Genomic DNA, 24,117 nt, shown 5'->3' with positions numbered 1-24,117 from the left:
CGGTATCCCACATCGTATCATCTCTGCCTTGTAGTCATGTAAATAGCGTGACAGATCGTTTCCGTTGAATTGTCCGTTTCGTTGTACGAGCCGCTTTACTACCGCCGTGATCTCCGACATCGCTCGTTGTTCTTGTAGCATCCTTCGAACATCATCATCATCGTTATGCTCATTGCCTCTTGTTGATTCTCCATCTCCTTGCCACCCGCCTTCACGTCGGGTTCACCAACTGTGTCGTGTCTTTCGGCTCCGGATCGTTGCGTGAGTCGGGTGGGAACCACCGGGGTTTTGGACTAGGAGGAGGAAGAATTTGAGACTATTATAATTATGAGTAGATTATTAGAAACTTGTGAATCCCACAAGTATAATGTATTTTATTGATTAATATTTATGTAAGAATATGTATTTAGATTGATAGAGAAAGATATAGAAATCTCGTGAATCCCACGAGTATAGTTTGTTAATTGGTGTTTTAGGAAATATATCCAATTTCCCAAATATTTCACACACAATTACATTGTGCTTCCCATCCTTATGTAGTGATGAGGAAGTCTTAGTAATCCATGCTTTTTCTCTAACTATAGACCCCATGCTTTTCCTATAGATAGACTATATGCTTTATCTAAAGTGATCATGCTTTTTTCTAACTTGTGCGTTTTTTATCATGCACGCTAGATGTGTATGTGTAGCTTTTTCTTTTGTTATGCGTTTTTCTAATGTTTATCCTAGCGTGAATTTACCTTTCTATGTGGGACATCTATGCTTTAACACTAATGAAATGCTAGTGTAATGGTAAGACATTACATTATTAACATGGAGGTGCAAGGTTCGAATCTTGCCCTATGCATGTTCCATTTATTTTGCTATTTTCTTCTATTTCTTCATTTTTTTATTGAATCTAATACTATATACGTTTTTCACGTAGTGTACAAAATACACTACGACAACGTATACACGTGATAAACATACATATGTGTATATCAGTTATTACGTGATTTTGTATATCGAACGTTGTCCTTTTCGGGGAAAGGATCTTGGTGGCCGTTGTCAAATTTTTGTGAGAATGGCGTTGTGACATCCTTTTTTCAACAAATTTTTTGTTGTCATCCCCGTTGGTCATTTCGATTTCGGTACCTGTTATAACGAAACGATCATAGCCACAATGATGTTGAGAGCGTAGGGCTTGACCCACTTCATGTGAGGTCGCTCCTATGACACATGTATCCAACATCCCTCCCTCGTACATGGATACGATGCCACCATGAGATCATCATTACGGAAGGCATTCGTAATGATGTAACCACGTGATAGGTCATGTGGGCCTACTATGAAAAGACGACTCATTTGGCTTGACCATTAGGTTGCACTTTGGTGTATGCCATCGTAATTATGAGACTTGAGGTTAGGTAACGTACCAACATAGTTTTGTAGTAAACAAGGGGGAAATAAGGACTCTCGACATATATGTTTTCTTTTAAAACACATATATGGGCAAATGCCTTTGCACATAATTTATACACATAAAATATTAAATATTCAAGATGAGCAAATCGATTTGTTAACTCAAGTGTTTAATGCATTTGTTCTCGAGGTCTTGAGTTCAAATATGATCAAGACCATACAACATTGTTGATACATATGACTATAACACATGTTTAGACTTTAGGTCTAAGTGCACTTCGAGGTCCTCGTAATAGGACTTAAAGAGCTGAAACCACGTTGATACATATGACTATAACAAATGTTTAGACTTTAGGTCTAAGTGCACTTCGGGGTCCTCGTAATAGGACTAAAAGAGCTGAAACCACATGCGTGGCCATAGAGACAATTTATTGTTAACATTTTTACGTGTTTAAACTATTCATGATGCAAAAATACATGGTTGCGCCTTCGGGAGCCGCCATGAAAAACAATCAATATAGAGATCAAGGAAGACATTCATTTGTCACCCCCATGGTTTTTAAAGCACCTTTGTGTTACCATAGTAACCTGATCTTGAACCTCATCTCATACGTCTAGAGGGGTATTAACGTGCAATCAAGATATCGACTAATGTTTGCCCATGCTATGTTTACATCACGACATGATGTTATGACTATTTGTATGACCTTATCCTATTTCTTTGTCAGCAAATATCATTCAATGGCTCATAATAACGACCCGATGGCATCCGCACAAGCGAAAGGAAATCAAGGAAATCCTCCTTGGTGCGATTGTACAAACAAAAGATTCTCAAATGAGATTCAAGATTTGAACCTATAAAGCGTCAACTACAAATCATGATTCAATTAAACTCTTCATATGGCACTTGAAATTGTCCTTGAAGTGATTTTAAACGCAAATGGAACTTGACCCTATCAAATATGAACTACAAATCTCGATCATTGATACTAGATATTTCAATTGTTTGTAATATAACATATTGCTTCAATAACTCAATTGGTTAGAGTGTATGGCTGTTTACTTTAAAGTCAGAGGTTCAAGCCCTCCTTGGAGCGATTGTACAAATATAAGATTCTCAGATGAGATTCAAGATTTTAACATATACAACGGTAAGCAACTACACATCTCGACCACTAATATGGAACAATTCACCTATGCATATGGCCCTTAACCATAAGTTTGGCGGTTAAAGTTGTCTTTGCAATGATTATACAAGAAAATCATTGTCAAATGGGAATTGATTCTATCAAATTTGAACTACAAGTCTCAATCATTAATAGTGAACATTTCAATTTTTGGTCATACAAAAATATTGCTTCAATAGCTCAGTTGGTTAGAGTGTATGGTTGTTAACCATAAGCTTGGAGGTTCAAGCCCTCCTTGGAGCGATTGTACAAACAAATGATTCTCATATGAGATTCGAGATTTGAACCTATAATATAACAACTAGAAATCTCGACCACTAATCTTGAACAACTGAGCTATGCATATGACCCTCTACCATAAGTTTGGAGGTTAAGGTTGTCAGGCGACAACTACAATTCTCGACTATTAAACAATTCAGCTAAGTATATGGCCCTCAACCATAAGTTTGGAGGTTAAGGTTGTCCTGACAGTGATTATACAATAAAATCATTGTCAAATGGGACTTGACCCTATCAAGTTTGAACTATAAATCTCGATCATTTCAATTTTTTCTCATACAAAAATATTGCTTAACTAGCTCAGTTGGTTAGAGCATATGTTGGAGTTCCAAACCATGACCTACTAGAGAAACTGGGAAATAGAATACGTGGTACCTACGACTCACGGCCCCTCAACTAGGTACAGACCCCGCATTGGAACTGTCCTACGCAGGGAAATAACTATTTAGTTTGGGAGAGGCGTTCCCGAAATAATGATCTCTAAGAGCAAAAGTTGAGGGTTCGAATCCTATTTTCTCTTCTTTGAATTACTGTTAATCATAAGGTCGAAGCCTCAAGGGCAAGCCCTCCTTGGAGCAATTGTACAAACAAAAGATTCTCAGATGAGATTCGAGATTTGAACCTATAAAATAACAACTACAAATCTCGACCACTAATCTTGAACAATTGAGCTACGCATATGGACCTTAACCATAAGTTTGGAGGTTGAAGTTGTCCTTCCAGTGATTATACAAGAAAATCATTGTCAAATGGGAAATGACCCTATCAAATTTTTACTCAAATCTCGCTCATTAATAATGAACACTTCAATTTTTTGTCATACAAAAATGTTGCTTCAATATCTCAGTTGGTTAGAGGGTATGGTTTTTAACCATAAGATCGGAGGTTCAAGCCCTCCTTGGAGCTATAAAGATTTCACCTCGAATGAGATTCGACATTCGAACCTATAAAGCGACAACTACATATCTTGACCACTAATCTTGAATCAATTCAGCAATGTCATACGACTGTCCATTAATCATAAGTTTGGGGGTTTCCTTGAAGTTATTTTACATGCAAACGGAACTTGACCCTATCAAATATGAACTACAAATCTCGATCATTGATATTAGACACATTTCAGTTGTTTGAGATACAAACATATTGCTTCAATGGCTCAATAGGTTAGAGCATATAACTGTTAATCGTAAGGTCGGAGGTTCAAGCCGCTCCTTGGAGCGATTGTACAAACAAAAGATTCTCAGATGAGATTAGAGATTTAAACTGATTTGAACCTATAAAGTGACAACTACTAAGCTTGAAACAATTCAGCTATGCATATGGCACTTAACCATAAGTTTGGTGGTTAAAGTGGTGCTTGAAGTAACCTTGACCCCTACTTTTGAATCGATTCAGTTATTCATATGTCAGTTAACCATAAGTTTGGAGGTTAAAGTTGTTATTGAAGTGATTTTAGACGCAAATGGAACTTGACCCTATCAAATATGAACAATAAATCTCGACCATATACACAAAACATTTCAATTGTTTGTTATACAAAAGTATTGCTTCAAATATGAACTATAAATCTCGACCATTGATATTAAATATCTAGATATTTTGTAATACAAATGTAGTACTTTAATAGCTTAGTTGGTTAGACCATATGATTGTTAACCATAAGGTTAGAGGTTCAAGCCCTCCATGGAGCAATTGTACAATCAAAAGATTCTTAGATGATATTAATGATTATACAAGAAAATTATTGTCAAATCAGACTTGACCCTATCAAATTTAATTTACAAATATCGTTCATTAATAGTGAACATTCCAATTTTTTGTTAATGCAAAAACATTGCTTCAATATCTTAGTTGGTTAGAGCGTATGGCAAACCATAGGTCAGCAGTTCAAGCTCTCCTTGGATGACTAATCTTGAATCAATTCAGCTCTGCATGCGGTACATAACCACAAGTTAGGTTGTTAAAGTTGTCCTTGAAGTGATTTTAGATGGCACTTAACCAAAAGTTTGGTGGTTAAAGTTGTCCTTGAATTGATTTTAGACAAAAATACAACTTGATCGTATCAAATTTGAACTCTAAATGTTGGCCATTTTACAGTACATTTCGCCCTCCTTGGAGCAATTGTACAAACAAAAAGATTCTCAAATGAGATTCGTGATTTTTTGAACCTATAAAGCGACAACTACAAATATCAACCACTAATCTTGAACAAGTCAGGTAGTATGCATATGGTCCTTAACCATAGGTTTGGAGGTTAAAGTTGTCCTTGCAGTGATTATACAATAAAATCATTGTCAAATGGGATTCGACCCTTCTGGTTAAGGGCCTTAAGTGTAGCGCAGTTGTTCAAGATAAGTGGTCGAGATTTGTAGTTGTCGCTTTATAGGTTCAAATCTCGAATCTCATTTGAGAATCTTCTTGTTTGCACAATCGCTCCAGGGAGGGCTTGAACCTCCGACCTTATGGTTAACAACTCTATTAATGATCGAGATTTGTAGTTCAAATTGATAGCCTAATTCAAGATTTGAACCTATAAAGCGACAATTACAAATCTCGACCACTAATCGTGAACAACAGTGCTACGCTTAAGGCCCTTAACCAGAAGTTGGGAGGTTAAAGTTTTCCTTATAGTGATCATATAATAAAGTAATTGTTAAATAGGAATTAACTCTATCAAATTTGAATTATAAATCTCGATCATTAATAGTGAAAATTTCAATTTTTTCTCATACAAAAATATTGCTTTAATAGCTCAGTTGGTTAGAGCGTATGGTGGAGTTCCTAGACATGACCTACTGGACAAACTGAGAAATATAATACGTGGTACCTACGGCTTGCGGCTCCTCAACTATGCATATGGTACTTAATGATAAGTTTGGTGGTTAAAGTTGTCCTTGAAGTGATTTTAGATGGCACTTAACCATAAGTTTAGTGGTTAAAGTTGTCCTTCAAGTGATTTTAGACGCAAATGGAATTTGATCCTATCAAATATGAACTCTAAATGTCGACCATTTTACAGAACATTTCCATTGTTTGTAAAATAAATGTATTGCTTCAATAGCTCAGTTGGTTAGAGCGTATGGCTGTTAACCATAAGGTCGGAGGTTCAAGGCTTCCTTGGAGCGATTGTACAAACAAAAGATTCTCAAATGAGATTCGAGATTTGAACCTATAAGACAACTACAAATCTCAACCACTAATCTTGAACAATTCAGGTAGTACGCATATGGCCCTTAACCATAGATGTCCTCACAATGATTATACAATAAAATCATTGTCAAATGGGATTTGACCCTACAAAATTTGAACTACAAATCTCGATCATTAATAGTGAACCTTTCACTTTTTTGTGTAACAAACAAAAATGTTGCTTCAATAGCTCAGTTGGTTAGAGCGTATGGCTGTTAACCATAAGGTCGGAGGTTCAAGCCCTCCTTGGAGCGATTGTACAAACAAAAGATTCTCAGATGAGATTTCAGATTTGAACCTATAAAGCGACAACTACAAATCTTGATCACTGAGAGCTTGAACAATTGAACTACGCATATGGCCCTATACCGTAAGTTTGGAGGTAAAGGTTATCCTGACAGTCATTATACAATAAAATCATTGTCAAATCGGATTTGACCCTATCAACAATGAACTATAAATCTCGATCATTAATAGTGAACGTTTCAATATGATACAAAAGTATTGCTTCAATAGCGCAATTGGTTAGAGCGCATGGCTATTAACCATAAGTTTGGAGGTTAAGGTTATCAGGCGACAACTACAATTGTCGACCACTAAACTTGAACAATTTAGCTACGTATATGGCCCTCTACCATAAGTTTGGAGGTAAAGGTTATCAGGTGACAACTTATGGCCCTCTACCATAAGTTTCGAGGTTAAGGTTGTCAAGCGAGAACTACAATTGTCGACCACTAATCTTGAACAATTCAGCTATGTATATGTCCCTCAACCATAAGTTTGGAGGTAATGGTTATCCTAACAGTCATTATACAATAAAAGCATTGTGAAATGGGATTTGACCCTATCAACTTTGAACTATAAATCTCAATCATTAATAGTGAACATTTCAATATGATACAAAAGTATTGCTTCAATAGCTTTGTTGGTTAGAGTGCATGGCTATTAACCATAAGGTCGGAGGTTCATGCCTTGCTTGGAGCAATTGTACACACCACTGATTCTCAGATGAGATTCGAGATGTAAACCGATATCAACCTATAAAGCGACAACTACAAATCTTGAATCAATTCAGTTATACATATGCACTTAACCATAAGTTTGGTGGTTAAAGTTGTCGTTGAAGTGATTTTAACACAAATGGAACTTCACCTATCAAATATGCACTCTAAATCTCGGCCAATTATAAAGAACATTTCAATTGTTTGTGACATAAATGTATTGCTTCAATAGCTCAGTTGGTTAGAGCGTATGGCTGTTAACCATAAGGTCGGAGGTTCAAGCCCTCCTTGGAGCGATTGTACAAACAAAACATTCTCGGATGAGATTCGAGATTTTAACCTATAAAGCGAAAACTACAAATCTCGCTTGAACAATTCAACTACGCATATGGCCCTCTACCATAAATTTGGAGGTCAAGGTTGTCATGTGACAACTACAATTGTCGACCACTAATCTTGAACAATTCAGCTACGTATATGGTCTTCATCCATAAGTTTGGAGGTAAAGGTTATCCTGACAATCATTATACAATAAAATCATTGTCAAATGGGATTTGACCCTATCAACTTTGAACTATAAATCTCGATCATTAATAGTGAACATTTTAATTTGATACAAAAATATTGCTTCAATAACTCAGTTGGTTAGAGCGTATGGCTATTAACCAGAAGGTCGGAGGTTCATGCCTTCCTCGGAGTGATTGTATAGACCACCGATTCTTAGATGAGATTCGAGATGTAAACCGATATCAACCTATAAAGCGACAACTACAAATCTTGAATAAATTCAGCTATGCATATGGCACTTATAAGTTTGGGGGTTAAAGTTGTCATTGAAATGATTTTAGACGCAAATGGAACTTGACACTATCAAATATGAAGTCTAAATCTCAGCCATTTATACTGAACATTTCAATTATTTGTGACATAAATGTATTGCTTCAATAGCTCAGTTGGTTAGAGCGTATGGCTGTTAACCATAAGGTCGGAGGTTCAAGCCCTCCTTGGAGCGATTGTACAAACAAAACATTCTCAAATGAGATTTGAGATTCAAACCTATAAAGCCACAATTACAAATATCAACCACTAATCTTGAACAATTCAGGTAATATGCATATGGCCCACGCAGTGATTATACAATAAAATCATTGTCAAATGGGTTTGACCCTACAAATCTCAATCATTAATAGTGAACATTTCATTTTGTTATACGAAAATGTCGCTTGAATATCTTAGTTGGTTAGAGTGTATGGCCCTTAACCATAAGGTCGGAGGTTCAAGCCCTCCTTGGAGTGATTGTAGAAACAAAAGATTCTTAGATGAGATTCGAGACTTGAACCTATAAAGCAAAAACTACAAATCTCAACCACTAATCTTGAACAATTCAGGTAGTACACATAGGGCCCTTAACCATAGGTTTGGAGGTTAAAGTTGTCCTCGAAGTGATTATACAATAAAATCATTGTCATATGGGATTCAACCCTATCAAATTTGAACTAGAAATCTCGATCATTAATAGTGAACATTTCATTTTTTTGTCTAGCATGCAAAAATGTTGTTTGAATAGCTTAGTTGGTTAGAGCGTATGGTTGTTAACCATAAGGTTAGAGGTTCAAGCCCTCCTTGGAGTGATTGTACAAACAGAAGATTCTCAGATGAGATTTGAGATTTGAACCTATAAAGCGACAACTACAAATCTCGACCACTAATCTTGAACAACCGCGCTACGCTTAAGGAGCTTAACCAGAAGTTGACAACTATAAATCTCGACCACTAATCTTGAACAACCGTGCTACGCTTAAGGTCCTTAATCAGAAGTTGGGAGGTTAAAGTGTTCCTTACAGTGATTATACAGTAAAATAATTGTTAAATGGGAATTAACTCTATCAAATTTGAAGTATAAATCTCGATCATTAATAGTGAATATTTCAATTTTATGTCATAGGAAAATGTTACTTCAATAGCTCAGTTTGTTAGAGCGTATGTTAAAGTTTCTAGATATGACCTTCTAGAGAACCTGGTAAATAGAATATGCGGTACCTACGGCTCTTGGCCCCTCACATATATCCAGACGCCGAATTAGAACTTTCGTATGTAGGGAAATAACTATTTAGTTTGGGAGAGTTGTTTTAGGAATAATGATATCTAAGTCTTCAAAAGTTGATGGTTTGAATTGCATTTCTCTTCTCTAAATTACTGTTAACCATAAGGTTGGAGTTTCAAGTCCTCCTTGGACTGATTGTACAAACAAAGATTCTCATATGAGATTCACGATTTGAACCTATAATATAATAACTAGAAATCTCGACCACTAATCGTGAACAAGTGAGCTACGCTTATGCCCCTTATCTATAAATTTCGAGGTTAAAGTTGTCCTTGCAGTGATTATACAAGAAAATCGTTGTGAAATGGGACATGAACCTATTAAATTTGAGCTACAAATCTCGAACATTAATTGTGAACATTTCATTTTCTGGTCATACAAAAATCTTGCTTCAATAGCTCAGTTGCTTAGAGCGTATGGTTGTTAACCATAAGGTCGGAGGTTCAAGCCCTCCTTGGAGCGATTGTACAAACAATAGATTCTCAGATGAGATTCGAGATTTGAACCTATAAAGTGAAAACTACAAATCTCGATCACTAAGAGCTTGAACAATTTAACTCATGGCCCTCTACCATAAGTTTGGAGGTTAAGGTTGTCAGGCAACAACTACAATTGTCGACCACTAATCTTGAACAATTCAGCTACGTATATGTCCCTCAACCATAAGTTTGGAGGTAAAGGTTATCCTTGACAGTCATTATACAATAAAATCATTGTCAAATGGGATTTGACCCTATCAACTTTTAACTATAAATCTTGATCATTAATAGTGAACATTTCAATTGTATTTGATACAAAAATATTGCTTCAATAGCTTAGTTGGTTAGAGCGTATGGCCCTTAACCATACGGTAGGAGGTTCAAGCCTTCCTTGGAGCGATTCTACAAACCACCAATTCTCAGATGATATTCGAGATGAAAACCGATATCAACCTATAAAGCGACAACTACAAATCTTGATCCCAAATCTTGAATCAATTCATCTATCCATATGGCACTTAACCATAAGTTTGGTGGTTAAAGTTACCCTTGAAGTGATTTTAGACGTAAATGGAGCTTGACCCAATCAAATATGAGCTCTAAATCTCGGCCACTTATATAGAACATTTCAATGGTTTGTCAATACATAAATGTATTGCTTCAATAGCTCAGTTGGTTAGAGCGTATGGCTGCTGTTAACCATAAGGTTGGAGGTTCAAGCCCTCCTTGGAGCGATTGTACATACAAAAGATTCTCATATGAGCTTCGAGATTCGAACGTGTAAAGCGAAAACTACAAATCTCGATCACTAATAACTTGAACAATTCAACTATGCATATGGTCGTTTACCATAAGTTTGGAGGTCAAGGTTGACAAGCGACAACTACAATTGTGAACCAGTAATCTTGAACAATTTAGCTAGTATATGGCCCTCAACTATAAGTTTGGAGGTAAAGGTTATCTTGACAGTCATTATACAATAAAAGCATTGTGAAATGGGATTTGACCCAGTCAGTCATTATACAATAAAAGCATTGTGAAATGGGATTTGACCCAGTCATTATACAATAAAAGCATTGTGAAATGGGATTTGACCCTATCAGCTTTGAACTATAAATCTCGATCATTAATAGTGAACATTTCAATTTGATACAAAAATATTGCTTCAATAGCTCAGTTGGTTATAGCGTATGGCTGTTAACCATAAGGTTGGAGGTTCAAGCCTTCCTTGGAGCGATTGTACAAACCACCAATTCTCAGATGAGATTCGAGATGTAAACCGATATCAACCTATAAAGCGACAACTATAAATCTTGATCACTAATCTTGAATCAATTCAGCTATGCATATGGTACTTAACCATAAGTTTGGTGGTTAAAGTTACCCTTGAACTGATTTTAGATGCAAATGGAACTCATATGGTACTTAACCATAAGTTTGGTGGTTAAAGTTACCCTTGAACTGATTTTAGATGCAAATGGAACTCGACCCTATCAAATATGAAGTCTAAATCTCGGCCATTTATACTGAACATTTCAATTGTTTCTGACATAAATGTATCACTTCAATAGCTTAGTTGGTTAGAGCGTATGGTTAACCATAAGGTTGCAGGTTCAAGGCCTCAAATGAGATTCAACATTTGAACCTATAAATGACTACTACAATTCTCAATCACTAATCTTGAATAGTTCAGGTAATACATATATGGCCCTTAACCATAGGTTTGGAGGTTAAAGTTGTGGACACAGTGATTATACAATAAAATCATTGTCAAATGGGATTTGACCCTATTAAATTTGAACTACAAATCTCGAACATTAATAGTGAAATTTCATTTTGTTATACGAAAATGTCGCTTGAATAGCTTAGTTGATTAGAGCATATGGCTGTTAACCAGAAGGTCAGAGGTTCAAGCCCTCCTTGGAGTGATTGTAGAAACAAAAGATTCTCATATGAGATTCGAGATTCGAACCTATAAACCGACAACTACAAATCTCAACCACTAATCTTGAACAATTCAAGTAGTATGCACGTGGCCCTTAACCATAGGTTTAGAGGTTAAAGTTTTCCTTGTAGTGATTATGCAATAAAATCATTGTCAGATGGGGTTCGACCTTATCAAATTTGAACTACAAATCTCGATCATTAATAGTGAACATTTTATTTTTTTGTCTATACAAAAATGTTTCTTCAATAGCTTAGTTGGTTAGAGCATATGGCTGTTAACCATAAGGTCGGAGGTTCAAGCCCTCCTTGGAGCGATTGTACAAATAAAAGATTATTAGATGAGATTTGAGATTTGAACCTATAAAGCGACAACTACAAATCTCAACCACCAATCTTGAACAACCGCGCTATGGTTAAGGCCCTTAACCAGATGTTGGGAGGTTAAAGTTTTCCTTACAATGATTATACAATAAAATAATTGTTAAATGAGAATATTGAAATATAAATCTCAATCATTAATAGTGAATATATCAATTTTTTGTCATAGAAAAATGTTACTTCAATAGCTCAGTTTGTTAGAGCATATGTTAAAGTTTCTAGACATGACCTTTTGGAGAACCTAGTAAATAGAATATGTGGCACCTATGTTCCGCTTTCGCATAGGAAATAAGGCGGGACCGCGGGGACCCTGAACCGAGGAGCAAGATAAAGAAGAAGACGGGGTGGGAGGAAGAGCGCACGCGCAGGACCGGTTAGGCCCGCTTACAACCGACAGCGCTTGCCGACCAAATGAACCACTAACGTGTATATCGACTTGTTACCGGCTGGCAAAGGAGTCCAGAGTGGGAAATGGAGAGCTAATTAAGTAGTAGGAATGTGGTTGTAATTAAGCTATGAGTGTGGACGGACGGACCAGAATCGGTATGCCGTTCCGGATCCGGACCGATCCCGAACAGGTGCGGATGGCACCGTTTTGTAATACAAACCGGAAACCTATTTAAAGGCCCGGATACAATGTAATAGTTAGCGGTTAATTAATGAAAGCTTAAGCATTGTTATCTCTCTATGTTAATTGCCGTTCTGTCTTAATTGTTATATCTTACGCGTGTTATGAAGACGATCCTAATAAGTAACTTGATTAAGTCGGATTAAGCGTTGAAGTCTAATCCGGTTGCCGTAACACCCTTTGGTGAAGTGTCTCCTGTAGACATCCTGTGTTAGGCCATTGTCCGGCCCGAAGAGTTAACATAGGTTTTGGCGACCACGATTCCTGTTTTTGCAGCGAACGACGACACGGATGGATGTCTAGATCAACACACGACCTGGTTACAGATCGAACTCGACGCCTTGCCGAAAGGCAAAGGAGACGCGAGGCTTTCCAGCAAGCGGCGCAGGAAATTAGAGCGGATCGCTCGTTTTCCAACGTAATCCGGACAGTAGCGGAGGACTCCCTCTGGTTACAGCAAACATCGCACCCGGACGACGACAGCAGCCTAAGCAGCCTCCGGGAAACCGAATCCCTTCTCCACGCGTTGGCAAACGGAGAAGGCGAAGTAGAGGCCTTTTCAGCATATGAATCGGACTTCGAAGGGGAATACAACGTGCACACGAACTACCGTAGCAACAACGAAACCCCGGGCGGGCCGGAGGACGAAGGATCGGATACCTTATCGACACCGGAACCGGAACCGGAAGTGCTAACGCTGGAACCCCCGGAACCAGCAGAAGAAGAACGACCTCCGACACCGGAAGTCGAAGAGGAGAGGCCTCCGTCACCAAAGGAAGAGAAACAACCGACACCGGAATCAAATCGGGAAAGACCACCGACACCGGAGAAAATTCCGGAACGAGCACCAACACTACCAGCCCACGCACCGATACCGGACGACGACATGCCGTTCCAGTACTCCAAGTATAGAGATGATCCGGACGCGGAAGCTCATGTGCACGCCTTTGAACAGCCATGGGAAGCCAACCATGTGTCCCAACAATTGACCCTAGAAGAAGAAGAACGCTCTAAGATAGCAGAGTTTGGCGTCACATTGGAGGGACTGGCAGCAAGATGGCGCCGGACGCAGGACCCGTCTACCATCAACACCTTTGCAGATTTAAAAGCTAAATTCATGCATTTTTTTCAAAAGGAGGTGGACCAGACCGTAATGGTAGGCTTATTTTATACCATCCGGCAAGAGGCAGGGGAGAGCATTCCCCAATTTGTCATCCGGTTTCAACGGATGCATAGTCAGCTTGCCCGTGCACCCCTGGAGGAGGAATTACGGACGATATTCCTAAACGCACTCCAGGAACCCCTACGCACGGTTTGCACGGTAATCGATTTCCGCACAAGTACCATCGACCAGGTCATTGACCGGGTGAAAGAGATGGAAAAGACAAGCTCCTGGCTCACACTGGGTGCACTTCAACGAGCGTTATCATCCGATGAGGACCTTCGGTTTCGGCAAGCAATACAGTGCACAACCTGCTTGAATTCCGGACACTCGGCTCTAGAATGCACTATGAGGACGCAATGTGTAATCTGTCAATCCAAGAGCCATACGACGGATAGGTGCGAGTATAATCTGTTGACTCGGCAAGCACCGCCCGTCCGACAAATTGAGCCACGCAGCAGCCGGGATGAAGAAGACGAACGCTAGCGGCGAATGGACCGTGACCGACCGGCACAGGATGTCCGGTATGGCGAGCGACGGGAAAATGATGTCCGGTACGGCGAGCGACGGGAAAATGATGTCCGGTACGGTGATCGGCGAGATAACTATGACCGGCATGATCGGTACCAGGATTACAATAGACGATACGAAAAGTACGACCGGGAGCACTCCCGCGGGTATCGTCAGCAACGGGAGGAATACGGCAGATATAACGGTCAACCCCGTCAAGAGTACCGTAATAAGAAAACCTATAACAAAAAACGGCATTTTAAAAAAGGCGGCTACCCCCGGGATCCGGAACAAGGAGCTCCAAGTAGCCAACCGGTACAATACCCCGCGCGTACCGTAGGACCTGCCCCGGGCACAACAGACAATGCCAAATCTAGCAATACCCGGAAGGCGTACTGCTACTACTGCCGACATGAAGGCCATTATAGTAACCAATGCCCGGTGAAGAGCTATGAAAAACGACCGGCGGTAAATATGGTACTCCCTGAGGTGGCAGACCTGCAGCAGGTGACCACAAGGTCGAAGGGCATGGCCAAAGAATGGGAGACACAGGAGACCATCCGCAAACAAGTAACGGAATGGGTAAAGAAAGCAAACAAGCAGAATGTCACAGACTTACAACAGCAAAAGGAGAACACCGCAGGGCTTGCCGGCGGTAGTCACTCCGAGAACGAGACATGGCAGGCGTTGCAAGAATGCCAGGTTACGTTACCACTAGGAAGACTCCTACAACTCGTGCCTAGATTCACGGAAGGACTGAAGACGGCCATGACGGCAGGAGAACCATCACCGGCACCGGTACTCTTCTCGAATCCGGAGGAGGGAGCAACAGTGGTAGACACCAGCAGTTCGGTAATCACTGCCATTGTAAAAGGGAGAGAACTCCCCGGCACAGTTATAGACGGAGGCTCTGGGGTAAATGTAATAAGCCTCCGGACGTGTGATGACCTAGGAATCCACGAGTGGGAGCCGTGTCCGTTCTGGTTGCGGATGGCCGATACAAGCTCAGTGCGGCCGACAGGATTAATACGGAAATTAGAAGTGACCGTCGGCGGGCATACATTTCACATCTCGGCCGTAGTGGTACAATTACAGGCACAAGGCGCATACCCGCTATTGCTGGGGCGGCCATGGTTGAAAACGGCACATATCAAACAGAATTGGCGAAAAAATATAATTACCTTCCGGCGAGGAAAAGCCAAGGTACGGGTACCAACACAGCCAAGGACGAGCACTGGCAAGGAATGTACACCGTTGTATGCGGAATGCGTCAACATGCTCGAAGGGTTAGCGGACGAAGAAGAAGCTCAATACCTGCAGGAAAACCCGAAGATCATACCCCTCTTCGAAATTGACATTGCTGAAGCCGTAGCACCGTACTTACCGCAACCGGAAGAGGCGGAAGTAGAACCGGATAAAGACGCAATCCGGGAGTTACGGCAAGCGCAGGAAGCGTTGGAACGGGAAATGGCCGTTTCACAGCGCGTAAAAGCATCGCAACTGGAAGAGGTGAATTTAGGCACCACGGACGAAGCAAAACCATTGCACATCGCCAAGGAGATGAAGTCCGGAGACAAAACGGCGATGATAACACTTCTCACGGAATTTCGCGACGTATTCGCCTGGTCATACGAAGACATGCGAGGACTCGACCCTCAGTTATACTAGCATCAAGTGCACTTGAGCAAGGACGCAAAACCAGTGGCACAAAGACGGTACCGGATGAATCCCAATTATGCTACCAAGGTCAAGGAAGAAATCGACAAACTGCTAAGAGTTGGCTTTATCCGTCTGGTAAAGAAAGCGACATGGCTGAGCCCGATCGTAGTCGTACCGAAGAAGAACGGAAAAATTCGAGTTTGCGTGGACTACCGGAAACTCAATGCGGCTACGGTAACAGATGCGTTTCCACTTCCGTTCACAGATGGAGTGTTGGATGCCGTCGCCGGCCACGAGGTCTATAGCTTCCTAGACGGATTCAGCGGGTATAATCAGATCCGGATGCACCCCGACGACCAAGAGAAAACGACATTCATCACCGAATGGGGGGTGTTTGTGGCCGTGGTGATGATGTTCGGACTCAAAACGGCACCGGCAACGTTTCAACGAATCATCATGGAAATCTTTGGTGAATATATACTGGCTTTTATGCAGGTTTTCCTTAACGATTTCGCCGTCTATAGCCGGGAGGAGGACCATTTTCAGCACCTCCGTCTTTGTCTAGAAAAGTGTAGAGCGTACCGGCTAAGCTTGAATCCGGCAAAGTGTGTATTTGGCGTGTCCAGTGGAACTTTATTAGGACATATCGTGAGCCAGGAAGGTATTGCAGTCGACCCGGACAAAGTGAAAGCCATATTAGAAGCATCGGCGCCGGCAATGGCAAAGGCATTAAGCCGGTTCTTAGGCTAGATCCGGTGGCACAGCCGGATGGTCCGATACTTGGCCGACCTGGCTACACCGTTGCATGCCGCCGTACATCGGACACCATTCCAGTGGACCGATACTGAGGATAGGGCGTATAAGGCCCTCAAGGTACTATTGTCGCAGGCACCGGTAGTACAACCTCCAGATTGGAGTAAAGAATTTCACGTGTTCGTGGACGCCTCTGACATCGCAATCGGAAGCGTATTGATGCAGCTTACGGAACCAAAGTGGTACCGGCCAGTGTACTATGCCAGTCGGAAGCTATCCCAAGCAAAACGGAACTACTCTACTACGGAACGGGAAGCTCTAGGAATGATCTACAATGTGACAAAGTTTCGGCACTATTTATTGGGAAGGAAGTTTTCCTTCCATGTAGATCATTCGGCACTCCTTTACCTGGTGTCCAAGGCGTCACTCACCGACAAATTGGCCCGGTGGACCTTATTGTTACAGGAGTTCGAGTTTGAAATATTCCACCGACCCGGTATACAGCATGCTGTAGCGGATTACTTAAGCCGATTGGAGTCCGGAGAGACGGGTGACGGAGTACCGGATGAGTTTCCGGATGCGGAGCTGTTTCGAGTCACTACGGAGACGGCAGCAGATGAGACAGTGGCCCAGGAAGACAAGTGGCTCACAAATATGCACCAGTTTCTGAGCACAGAACTGCCTCCGGAAGAGCTGAATCGGGACGAACGGAAACGCCTGGTGGTACAAAGCCGACATTTCTGCTTACTGCAAGACACACTGGACCACAAGGGCGCTGACGGCATATGGAGACGGGCGGTGCGCAGCGATGAAAAGGAACTCATACTGAGGGAAGCCCACTGCGGAGTTGCCGGAGGTCACTATGCCGAAGATGCGACAGCCAGAAAAATATGGCAAAGTGGCCTATGGTGGCCAACGACATTAAGAGATGCGGTACGGTACGCAAAAGAATGTGACCTATGCCAGAGAATGGGCCAGCCAACGGAGCAGGCTCGTATGCCACACCAACCGGTACTACCACTCGAAACACGTTCGCGTTCACAAGTGGAAGGATTGCGCATTCCACTTGTAGAATCTTCTTAAAACGAAGCAAATACACCCTCTCTACAAAAATTGGATGCACTAGTATCACATGTTCCTCAACTTGATGAGAATTTGCAAATATAAAAAACCATGATAGATCTACGAGTGGAGATCATTAGAAATCATGCAAGTTTAGACATGTTGATAAGTTAATGTAGGCATAATAAAGTTCAACTATGGCTCAATATGTCACTACTGTGCGACAAGGGAAACACTAACTTAAAGACTTATATTAATTAGGTAAGTTTTACAAAAATATGAGGTGTACTTGTATCCATACTAATAAAATGAGATATAATTTATACTTTGACCCATACGTGCATGTATGTAATTGTGGAAAATGTAGGATAGTGCACATTAGGATAAGTGATTGGAATAACTAACTTATTAAAGTATTCAATACTTGTATTTAAAGTTGATCTAATCTATTCCTCAGTTTGTTCATATGGGATCAAACCATATGTGTATAAAATTGTGCACAATGTAAGGCGGTGAACTTTAGGATAATGTCGTGGAAATAACAAACCTATTAGGCTTTCATACCTGTATTTAAAATTGATCTACTCTATTGCTTAGGTGATTCACACAAGATCAAACTCTGAACGATAACGCAACTGGAACCATTATCAACACACTACACAATCTAAGCAGCAATGGAATAGAAACATAATAGTTTTAACAATAGAAGACAAAGATCCATAATAACAACATGGACAGTCATGGCAACAATTATAGGGCCATGTTCTGTTAAGGTTAGCTTGGACCAAAATCAGCCTCCATTTAAACTAGTTCATGTTTCTCCATAAGTTTGGTAGTCAGCTATGCACGCGGTGAAACCAATATCATAAATCTACTAATCAAGTATATAAAAATAAAATTGAAACATATAGAAGATTATAAAGAATAGAATCCACTAGGTAAAACCCAAAATTTGTATTAATAATGTGAAATCTTAACAAATCGTCAGTGTCATATTCTTCATAGAGTCTATTACATAGCAATCAATTCATCAACGTCATTTTCTTCATCATCTTGTGTAGAACTGTCTTCGGCTATACGTGCATTGGTTTCCCCTGTTAGCCGAGCCAACGAAATATCTTCTATAAGCTCATCATCAAGCTCTATTAGCTCCCCCGGTTCGCCGGCTAATAGAGGAATAGGCTCTCGCGAAGCAGGTTGAAACCTTTATGTATTGGCGAGGTTCTTTGCACCGACCTCCTCATCCTGGTCTGGGCACTCCCACAAAGCCTTAATCCGCATATTAATAAATATAACTTGGTCCTCGTCTTTCTCCAATGCAACTGTATTTCTAAACAGCTTCAATGCACATGCTGACGTAGTTCCTGTGATGTAAGTAACAAGAAGATTTAGTTGTCAAACGAAAAAAAAGTGATTGGTTATCTCAAGATCGTTACCCTAGTTCGAGGAATACCTGTGCCAGAAAAGAGATCTAATATCCAGTCTCCTTCGACAGAAAACATCTCGATCAAGCGCATCATAAGTCATTGAGGTTTTTGGTATGGGTTGACAAGTCCCCGTTCTGTCGTGGTGACATGTCGCAATTTCCGAGTCACTGTTGGATATACCAACAGATTTGAACCTCCCACTTCATTAGAATGCTCTTTGATTCTCTATTTCTTAATTTCATCGAAGTAGCCAACCGTTATGTATTCAATGGCATTAACGAACCGAAAAGTTGGCCCTCTATTTACATTGGTCTTGATTCTATAAAAAATAATTCATCGAGTTAAGAATAGATTCAACAACCTTAAGAAATGCAATATAGTGAAAGACACCTATAAATAATCCTTACCATGCAAGGTTCTCGATGCCATGGCAACGAGATCTCAAAGCTTGAGCTACCGAGTACCCTTGGTCCATACTATGAAAGACAACTATTCGCCACAAGGATGCGGTCGTTAGCTTAGCGAAATCCTTGACCATCTTCTCCAATTGTTTAAACCTAAACGGTTCATCGTCGTATGATGACCCAACCATTCGAAATCCGTAAGGAATATCCGCAATCATTAGCGTATATTCCTTCTTTGGCATCTTCTGGATCAAGTCGATGACATCACCGCAAACCACATTGTAGTAAAGATCTCTCGTAATATCTTTTTTGTGGCTAAAATTTTTAAACGAGCCATCTTCCTCCATTTCGTACGCCTTGACTAAGCGACGATCCTTTTCTTTTCTGGCTCGCTCGAGATGTGCAAGGAAGGATGTAGGGAAATCGTGTATATCCTTAACTTCTCCTTGTTTCTTGCCTCGACACGGTTTCTAATTGAAGCAATAGGACATTAGGTATTATTATACAAGCTCTACATATGATGAAAGGGTAATGAAAAAACATGAATACTAACCCAATCCTTGAATGCAATAAAATACTATGATAACGCCTTATACGAAGACGTTAGAGGATAATCCTCGGTCACTTGTTCCCAAGTTATACATCCAAGTTGTTTCATCATAACTTCTTGGATCTTCATGTACACCTTATGACTGTAAAATTAGAAATCAAGATTAGAACTTTGAATTACACCAAATAGACTACAATTTCAGTATTTGAAAGACTTACTTATTGAACTCAGTGACCATTTCTTCAAGGCTTAAATCTTTCGCCACAACCCTTGACAAAACCGACACAAGAAGCTGCTCGTCCTTAATACCTTGCATCGCTCTCCATAGAGACAGCTTCATGTCATCTGCCGCTTCTTCAATTGTCAAGTCAATTTTCTTGGCGGCTTGTGACTAACTCTAGTTGAGGGTCAACCCTACATTTCTTTTGTCGTTGACCCTTTACCTCCTTATTCTCCCACATTGAGAAGATTTGATCTTGTAGGTCCCATACTTCTCCATCTCTAAACGCCAATTGAAACCAAGACTCATACTTTCGAAGACCATCGGACCTAACATTATCATCTACCACAATGCCGACTTCATGCAGACATTGACGTCGAAGGCCTGGATGTAACTTCACACCAAACTTTTGTTTCACATCTAAATACTCGTGGTGGAAGAACCGTATACGCTCAATGGACGACATTTTCTGCCTATAGTCATTATCATTATTATGGTCCCATGCCAACAGCTTAGCCTCTTTGGTTGTGAGCCCAACATAAATTTTGCACTCGGCATACTTGAAGAAGAAAGTGGTTGGATGTTCTCTCACAAGTTGCCAACGTGCCTCTGCTTAATGCGATCCACCAATGACAAAATAATTATATTGATCATGCTTTCTAATATCAAAATCTTCAATGGTTTCACATTCTTCAGGATCTACCATAACAATAAAAGGCACCACAGTGGCATGAGGATTAATTTTCATTTTTTTCTTGAGATTTTGAACATGCATGCGGTGAGGCTCTCTAATCTCAAGTGGTCTTCGACCTGTTTTTTCATCAATAGGGGGCCGATGGATGTGTGTTATAGGCAAATTAAACACTTGCCCTTTCCTGACCAACTTCCGTTGCATTAACTCTCTCCTTATTTTATTCTGCTCAGATGACAAAACACCCGAGGCCAGCTCAGCTCCTGGCGTCCCCTTATTATCCTCCTCTTCGTTTTCACTTGTTGAATCCGTATCCGACATTTTGGTTGTCTTCTTCTTTGCTGGTCTTGACTGGACTTTGGATACCTTTTTTGTGGCCTTCAATGGGGAGGGCACTTCATTTCTTAGAGTTACATGGCCTTGTATATAAGGCCTCAAGGTAACAATAAGGTTTTGTGAGCTATCAAGTGCTTTTTTGAACACTTCTGGCCCACAAGATTCCTTTACTAAAAGGTCTTCTGAAAGGAACACTTTACGTACCCCCTTGGAGCACTCTATCATTACCAGTATGTTTGCCGAATCTGCATCTTCGTAGTCAAATCGTAGAATACGGCCATACATAAATGGGATTTCCTTTCCAAGCTGCCCCTCACCCTTCTTCTTTGATGTATACAATACGACTTTTTTCTTTGAGTCGACATATTGCATACACCATTCCTTGTCCGTTAGATCTCGGTCAGGAAGGTCTTCACCTCCAGTAGCGACGACAAGTTTCTTTTGGCTAACATCACTATGTGGCTGAGATTTTGTCTCTTCGTTAAATAGAAGCTTTTTTCCTCTCTTTATGGTCTCAGGAGCTACCTTGGTCTGGGCTTCAATTGGAGAACCTTGTATGCGAAGCTTTATTTTCTTCACGGGTTGGTCCGATAGGTTCTCAAACGACCTATTTAAGAAAGTATATGCAAAAACATAAGTTAGGTAGTCACGTAGATTAAGGTTGTATATTATAATGAAGAACAGTTCCCAGGAGCAGTCCTATATTCAAAAATCTATTATAGGCAGGGCTATTCAACCTAGAAAATATATATCGTAATAAGTAAACAGGGTTATATATTCTTTTAAATAGTAGGTATGACTTATATAGATTCTAAACCTATATTGAAGAGAATTTGCTATCGTAAAGGCAATTTGTGGATCATTTTCTACTATTTTAAGCTAAAGTAGGTCATAAAACACCTATAATTAGAGCATGTTTTTTTTTAAAAGTAAGGAAAGTCAACATAAAAAAGACTGATTTTGCCAGACAATTTGATATCTTTTCCACCCCATAATTATTTGTTACCCCAAAAACACAATTTTTCTCTCTCAAAGCCTTCTTATATACAGGAACTCAATACGCCGTATCGAGTTCCTGTTTAATGTGGGTATTAAACAGGAACTCGATACGGCGTATCGAGTTCCTGTATAAAAAGCAAAAACAAATTATGAACTCGATACGGCGTATCGAGTTCTTGAGAAACGAAACATATTTACAAAAATGTCCATAGTGTCAAAGGCCTACCTGGAGTCCTCGCGCTCGATTCTCTTTGAAGACATCGTTGATCGTGTGGAAGTGGAGGCGGAGATCGCGCTTTCGTGCTTTGTGCTCTGTGTGCTTTGTGTGCTTTGTGTGCTCTCTACGTTCTGTGTGCTCTGTACGCTCTGTACGCTCTGGTGAGTGAAATATGACGAGGTCTTCCTATTTATAGGGATTGACCACATTGGTTAAAGTAACCATAGTCACCTTAACCAAGGTTGGTAAGTTTGAGGATAGTTAGTTGGTAACCACAGTCACATTAACTAGAGTAACTTATGATTGCATTAATGATTACAAAGTCAAACTAACATATTGATCAATCTTTTATAGTCATAACAACCTGCAATGACTTCAAAGGTTATGAAGGAGACAATGATAGAGGTTCATGAATGTACCAATGATTGATTACTAAAAGCAACAAATTTTATGACTCTCAAATGCTATGTATTAAAGATGTTGGCATGAATTAACCAATGATTGATAAGTCTAATATTTAAAATGGTGAGCATTAAAGAACCAATGATTGAGACGTTCTATATCAAAATGGGTGCCATTAATTAGCCAATGATTTTAACATTAATCCAACATATTCATGGCTTGTTAATGATTAGTTTTATATTTTACTTGATTTAACTTCATATAGATCTAGTTTATATAATAATTGATATTTTAAGTACAATTACTTTATTAAAAATAATTTTTTGATGTATTGTATTAATAGAATATTACATAATATAGACATTCTATTGATTTGGCTTTTGTTTAGAGAGAAGTTTATGTTTAGAGAGAAGTTTATGTTTAGAGAGGAGTATATGTTTAGAGAGGAGCTTATTAGTTTTTTTCCTTACCCTAAGCACATAACTTAGAGAGCCCTATCTAGACCTTAAGCCATGAGTGAAGATTCACCGTTCTCGATTGAAGAATATTGTTTGTCATCAGACCCATCGTTTTCTACTGAAGAGTATTGTTTGTCAACAGAGTCACCATATTCGATTGAAGAATATTGTCTGTCGACCGACTCACCATATTCTATCGAAGAATATTGTCTGAGCTCATCTACAGGGAATGTAAATAATGACACATGTGAAGAGTTCTCTATTGAAGAATACGATATTAATAAAGATACCGAGAATGAAGGAAGTGCCCAGGAAACATTGAATAACATTGGCGATGGTCACAACAGAGAATTAGACTGTAACAAGGTTACACCAACCTCTATGCAGGAAGAGAAATCTGGGAGCCCTATGCATATTAGAAGAATCCCACGAAGAATTCGTCTGGCTAGATTTAGCTTGGTGACATCAGATAAACAGATTGGATTTGATGTCAACAAAATATGTTGTGCCCGTGGTTGTATGTCTATGATTGGAAAATCAAAGTTGCGAGAATTAAGGCGATACTATTTTTCGATGACCGGTGATGAGCAAGACACTTACCTCGGGTCACATATGCAACTAGTATCTGACAAATGTACGGGGATCAAAGTATCATTCGAGTATTATATCTTCCA

The 24,117-nt window shown here is 40.0% G+C and overlaps 12 non-coding genes across 12 annotated transcripts; all 12 read left to right on the top strand.

The window, feature by feature from the left end:
* The first annotated feature begins 2,757 nt into the window (after positions 1 to 2,757).
* On the top strand, positions 2,758 to 2,831 carry TRNAN-GUU (transfer RNA asparagine (anticodon GUU)). The gene has a single exon. It is a non-coding gene; the product is annotated as a tRNA-Asn (tRNA).
* An 868-nt stretch (positions 2,832 to 3,699) lies between these two features.
* TRNAK-UUU (transfer RNA lysine (anticodon UUU)) lies at positions 3,700 to 3,773 on the top strand. The gene has a single exon. It is a non-coding gene; the product is annotated as a tRNA-Lys (tRNA).
* A 239-nt stretch (positions 3,774 to 4,012) lies between these two features.
* On the top strand, positions 4,013 to 4,087 carry TRNAN-GUU (transfer RNA asparagine (anticodon GUU)). Its single transcript has one exon. It is a non-coding gene; the product is annotated as a tRNA-Asn (tRNA).
* Positions 4,088 to 5,918: 1,831 nt separating this feature from the next.
* On the top strand, positions 5,919 to 5,992 carry TRNAN-GUU (transfer RNA asparagine (anticodon GUU)). Its single transcript has one exon. It is a non-coding gene; the product is annotated as a tRNA-Asn (tRNA).
* Positions 5,993 to 6,236: 244 nt separating this feature from the next.
* TRNAN-GUU (transfer RNA asparagine (anticodon GUU)) lies at positions 6,237 to 6,310 on the top strand. The gene has a single exon. It is a non-coding gene; the product is annotated as a tRNA-Asn (tRNA).
* A 969-nt stretch (positions 6,311 to 7,279) lies between these two features.
* Positions 7,280 to 7,353, top strand: TRNAN-GUU (transfer RNA asparagine (anticodon GUU)). Its single transcript has one exon. It is a non-coding gene; the product is annotated as a tRNA-Asn (tRNA).
* Positions 7,354 to 7,995: 642 nt separating this feature from the next.
* TRNAN-GUU (transfer RNA asparagine (anticodon GUU)) lies at positions 7,996 to 8,069 on the top strand. Its single transcript has one exon. It is a non-coding gene; the product is annotated as a tRNA-Asn (tRNA).
* Positions 8,070 to 9,549: 1,480 nt separating this feature from the next.
* TRNAN-GUU (transfer RNA asparagine (anticodon GUU)) lies at positions 9,550 to 9,623 on the top strand. Its single transcript has one exon. It is a non-coding gene; the product is annotated as a tRNA-Asn (tRNA).
* Positions 9,624 to 9,965: 342 nt separating this feature from the next.
* Positions 9,966 to 10,039, top strand: TRNAK-CUU (transfer RNA lysine (anticodon CUU)). Its single transcript has one exon. It is a non-coding gene; the product is annotated as a tRNA-Lys (tRNA).
* A 258-nt stretch (positions 10,040 to 10,297) lies between these two features.
* On the top strand, positions 10,298 to 10,374 carry TRNAS-GCU (transfer RNA serine (anticodon GCU)). Its single transcript is given in 2 exon segments — positions 10,298 to 10,335; positions 10,339 to 10,374. It is a non-coding gene; the product is annotated as a tRNA-Ser (tRNA).
* Positions 10,375 to 10,802: 428 nt separating this feature from the next.
* TRNAN-GUU (transfer RNA asparagine (anticodon GUU)) lies at positions 10,803 to 10,876 on the top strand. Its single transcript has one exon. It is a non-coding gene; the product is annotated as a tRNA-Asn (tRNA).
* A 951-nt stretch (positions 10,877 to 11,827) lies between these two features.
* Positions 11,828 to 11,901, top strand: TRNAN-GUU (transfer RNA asparagine (anticodon GUU)). The gene has a single exon. It is a non-coding gene; the product is annotated as a tRNA-Asn (tRNA).
* The last annotated feature ends 12,216 nt before the right edge of the window (positions 11,902 to 24,117 follow it).

The sequence above is a fragment of the Azolla caroliniana genome, unplaced genomic scaffold, assembly GCF_043228905.1.
Source record: "Azolla caroliniana isolate FFs.n. ecotype wild unplaced genomic scaffold, voAzoCaro1.0.p SCAF_3, whole genome shotgun sequence".
Classification (NCBI taxonomy): domain Eukaryota; kingdom Viridiplantae; phylum Streptophyta; class Polypodiopsida; order Salviniales; family Salviniaceae; genus Azolla; species Azolla caroliniana.
Note: the sequence above shows the minus strand (reverse complement) of the source record. Positions and strands in the feature narration are given on the sequence as shown.